Genomic DNA, 5,119 nt, shown 5'->3' on the forward strand with positions numbered 1-5,119 from the left:
TTAATGTGAAAACAAGGTGATATCTAATTAGCACACAGGTAAGGAATTAAGAAAATCTTTATTTAAGGGTGAAGATGTTTCTCACAAAATTGTTGACCCAATGCATCATTGAAATTCAAGCTGGAAAGATGATTTTAATATATCACTTGTACATTTTGTATTGATCTCCTGGTGACAATGTAGTTTGTTTTTGTCAATTACCATTTTAATAATAGGGTAAAGAAAATGAAGTGGATTTTTAAAAGAAAACAATACTGTCAATATACTATTAAAACAAATTAAAATGGTAAAAGTTATTGTACTTTAAGTAAAAATAAAAGAGACAAAATATCAATCCCAGTTTTGGATTACTTTAATTAACAAAAAAAAAATGCATATAGCAGAGGATAGTTTCAATCTGCCTACCTCTGGGTTATGGGCCCAGCATGCTTCCATTGCAGTACTCTGCTGCACATGTAAGTTCAAGAGATCCTGAAGCACTCACTCATCATGGGAAAGTACCAATGTGTTTCTTCGTTGGTTGATGGAAGAAACATCTTACAAAAACTCTCCAGATTATTGACTTTTTAAAGCAGGGCTGGCCAAACCAGTCCTCGAGATCTACTAACAGTTCACATTTTCTAGACTACCTAGCTGGTGCACAGGTGTAGTCATTACTAATTAAGATGTGCTGCATTCATTCCTAACTGACCATTCTACAGATCTCCAGGAGGCCTGGAAAACATGAACTGTTGGAAGATCTCGAGGACCGGTTTGGCCAGCCCTGTTTTTAAGTTTTTCTAGGAAACGTTTTAGATGAATGCTTATTAGCATTTGTCAGTATGTACTTTTGCAAAGTGTCTCTGTGGCGCAATCAGTTAGTGTGTACGGTTATTAACCAAAAGGTTGGTGGTTCAATCCCACCCAGGGACGTAATTGACCTTGTTATCAGATTTTGGTGATCTTTAAGTAGACAAGTCAAATTTCATACCCCCTGTTATGGTGTAGGGTACCTGGCCTTCTCTGATGTAATCAGAGTTAGATTTGATTCAGTGATTTTATAAAAACATCTAGGAAGCACAATTTAGCAGTGGGTTGCAGAGAAAAAGAAATATGCTGGCAAAAAAATCAAATTGCGTGATTAAACAGCTCTTCATTTTCTGGCTTTATTTTTATGCTAACAAATTTGTTCTCTGAAAAGTGTCCACAAAGCCAAGTCTCTGATTAACACCTTTGTAGGGATGGTTTTTCACCTATTACTAAATTAAACTTGCTTCATTGGAAAGGCAGCAAGATGTATCCTCATTTCAATGTCTACTGAAATAATACAGGTTGACACCAGGAAACATTAACGCCACTGCATCCTTGCTGCTTTCTCATGTGGAAGTCTGTTTAATGTGAAAACAAGGTGATATCTAATTAGCACACAGGTAAGGAATTAAGAAAATCTTTATTTAAGGGTGAAGATGTTTCTCACAAAATTGTTGACCCAATGCATCATTGAAATTCAAGCTGGAAAGATGATTTTAATATATCACTTGTACATTTTGTATTGATCTCCTGGTGACAATGTAGTTTGTTTTTGTCAATTACCATTTTAATAATAGGGTAAAGAAAATGAAGTGGATTTTTAAAAGAAAACAATACTGTCAATATACTATTAAAACAAATTAAAATGGTAAAAGTTATTGTACTTTAAGTAAAAATAAAAGAGACAAAATATCAATCCCAGTTTTGGATTACTTTAATTAACAAAAAAAAAATGCATATAGCAGAGGATAGTTTCAATCTGCCTACCTCTGGGTTATGGGCCCAGCATGCTTCCATTGCAGTACTCTGCTGCACATGTAAGTTCAAGAGATCCTGAAGCACTCACTCATCATGGGAAAGTACCAATGTGTTTCTTCGTTGGTTGATGGAAGAAACATCTTACAAAAACTCTCCAGATTATTGACTTTTTAAAGCAGGGCTGGCCAAACCAGTCCTCGAGATCTACTAACAGTTCACATTTTCTAGACTACCTAGCTGGTGCACAGGTGTAGTCATTACTAATTAAGATGTGCTGCATTCATTCCTAACTGACCATTCTACAGATCTCCAGGAGGCCTGGAAAACATGAACTGTTGGAAGATCTCGAGGACCGGTTTGGCCAGCCCTGTTTTTAAGTTTTTCTAGGAAACGTTTTAGATGAATGCTTATTAGCATTTGTCAGTATGTACTTTTGCAAAGTGTCTCTGTGGCGCAATCAGTTAGTGTGTACGGTTATTAACCAAAAGGTTGGTGGTTCAATCCCACCCAGGGACGTAATTGACCTTGTTATCAGATTTTGGTGATCTATAAGTAGACAAGTCAAATTTCATACCCCCTGTTATGGTGTAGGGTACCTGGCCTTCTCTGATGTAATCAGAGTTAGATTTGATTCAGTGATTTTATAAAAACATCTAGGAAGCACAATTTAGCAGTGGGTTGCAGAGAAAAAGAAATATGCTGGCAAAAAAATCAAATTGCGTGATTAAACAGCTCTTCATTTTCTGGCTTTATTTTTATGCTAACAAATTTGTTCTCTGAAAAGTGTCCACAAAGCCAAGTCTCTGATTAACACCTTTGTAGGGATGGTTTTTCACCTATTACTAAATTAAACTTGCTTCATTGGAAAGGCAGCAAGATGTATCCTCATTTCAATGTCTACTGAAATAATACAGGTTGACACCAGGAAACATTAACGCCACTGCATCCTTGCTGCTTTCTCATGTGGAAGTCTGTTTAATGTGAAAACAAGGTGATATCTAATTAGCACACAGGTAAGGAATTAAGAAAATCTTTATTTAAGGGTGAAGATGTTTCTCACAAAATTGTTGACCCAATGCATCATTGAAATTCAAGCTGGAAAGATGATTTTAATATATCACTTGTACATTTTGTATTGATCTCCTGGTGACAATGTAGTTTGTTTTTGTCAATTACCATTTTAATAATAGGGTAAAGAAAATGAAGTGGATTTTTAAAAGAAAACAATACTGTCAATATACTATTAAAACAAATTAAAATGGTAAAAGTTATTGTACTTTAAGTAAAAATAAAAGAGACAAAATATCAATCCCAGTTTTGGATTACTTTAATTAACAAAAAAAAAATGCATATAGCAGAGGATAGTTTCAATCTGCCTACCTCTGGGTTATGGGCCCAGCATGCTTCCATTGCAGTACTCTGCTGCACATGTAAGTTCAAGAGATCCTGAAGCACTCACTCATCATGGGAAAGTACCAATGTGTTTCTTCGTTGGTTGATGGAAGAAACATCTTACAAAAACTCTCCAGATTATTGACTTTTTAAAGCAGGGCTGGCCAAACCAGTCCTCGAGATCTACTAACAGTTCACATTTTCTAGACTACCTAGCTGGTGCACAGGTGTAGTCATTACTAATTAAGATGTGCTGCATTCATTCCTAACTGACCATTCTACAGATCTCCAGGAGGCCTGGAAAACATGAACTGTTGGAAGATCTCGAGGACCGGTTTGGCCAGCCCTGTTTTTAAGTTTTTCTAGGAAACGTTTTAGATGAATGCTTATTAGCATTTGTCAGTATGTACTTTTGCAAAGTGTCTCTGTGGCGCAATCAGTTAGTGTGTACGGTTATTAACCAAAAGGTTGGTGGTTCAATCCCACCCAGGGACGTAATTGACCTTGTTATCAGATTTTGGTGATCTTTAAGTAGACAAGTCAAATTTCATACCCCCTGTTATGGTGTAGGGTACCTGGCCTTCTCTGATGTAATCAGAGTTAGATTTGATTCAGTGATTTTATAAAAACATCTAGGAAGCACAATTTAGCAGTGGGTTGCAGAGAAAAAGAAATATGCTGGCAAAAAAATCAAATTGCGTGATTAAACAGCTCTTCATTTTCTGGCTTTATTTTTATGCTAACAAATTTGTTCTCTGAAAAGTGTCCACAAAGCCAAGTCTCTGATTAACACCTTTGTAGGGATGGTTTTTCACCTATTACTAAATTAAACTTGCTTCATTGGAAAGGCAGCAAGATGTATCCTCATTTCAATGTCTACTGAAATAATACAGGTTGACACCAGGAAACATTAACGCCACTGCATCCTTGCTGCTTTCTCATGTGGAAGTCTGTTTAATGTGAAAACAAGGTGATATCTAATTAGCACACAGGTAAGGAATTAAGAAAATCTTTATTTAAGGGTGAAGATGTTTCTCACAAAATCGTTGCCCCAATGCATCATTGAAATTCAAGCTGGAAAGATGATTTTAATATATCACTTGTACATTTTGTATTGCTCTTCTGGTGACAATGTAGTTTGTTTTTGTCAATTACCATTTTAATAATAGGGTAAAGAAAATGAAGTGGATTTTTGAAAGAAAACAATACTGTCAATATACTATTAAAACAAATTAAAATGGTAAAAGTTATTGTACTTTAAGTAAAAATAAAAGAGACAAAATATCAATCCCAGTTTTGGATTACTTTAATTAACAAAAAAAATGCATATAGCAGAGGATAGTTTCAATCTGCCTACCTCTGGGTTATGGGCCCAGCATGCTTCCATTGCAGTACTCTGCTGCACATGTAAGTGCAAGAGATCCTGAAGCACTCACTCATCATGGGAAAGTACCAATGTGTTTCTTCGTTGGTTGATGGAAGAAACATCTTACAAAAACTCTCCAGATTATTGACTTTTTAAAGTTTTTCTAGGAAACGTTTTAGATTAATGCTTATTAGCCTTTGTCAGTATGGACTTTTGCAAAGTGTCTCTGTGGCGCAATCGGTTAGTGTGTTTGGCTATTAACCAAAAGGTTGGTGGTTCAATCCCACCCAGGGACGTAATGAAGAACAAATTTGTTAGCATAAAAATAAAGCCAGAAAATGAAGAGCTGTTTAATCACGCAATTTGATTTTTTTGCCAGCATATTTCTTTTTCTCTGCAACCCACTGCTAAATTGTGCTTCCTAGATGTTTTTATAAAATCACTGAATCAAATCTAACTCTGATTACATCAGAGAAGGCCAGGTACCCTACACCATAACAGGGGGTATGAAATTTGACTTGTCTACTTAAAGATCACCAAAATCTGATAACAAGGTCAATTACGTCCCTGGGTGGGATTAAACCACCAACCTTT

General features: G+C 35.8%; 1 non-coding gene across 1 annotated transcript; it reads left to right on the forward strand.

Annotated features, from left to right (window-relative positions):
* Nucleotides 1-4,747: 4,747 nt before the first annotated feature.
* Nucleotides 4,748-4,821, forward strand: TRNAN-AUU (transfer RNA asparagine (anticodon AUU)). Its single transcript has one exon. It is a non-coding gene; the product is annotated as a tRNA-Asn (tRNA).
* The last annotated feature ends 298 nt before the right edge of the window (nucleotides 4,822-5,119 follow it).

The sequence above is a fragment of the Pseudophryne corroboree genome, unplaced genomic scaffold (genome assembly GCF_028390025.1).
Source record: "Pseudophryne corroboree isolate aPseCor3 unplaced genomic scaffold, aPseCor3.hap2 scaffold_954, whole genome shotgun sequence".
Lineage (NCBI taxonomy): Eukaryota > Metazoa > Chordata > Amphibia > Anura > Myobatrachidae > Pseudophryne > Pseudophryne corroboree.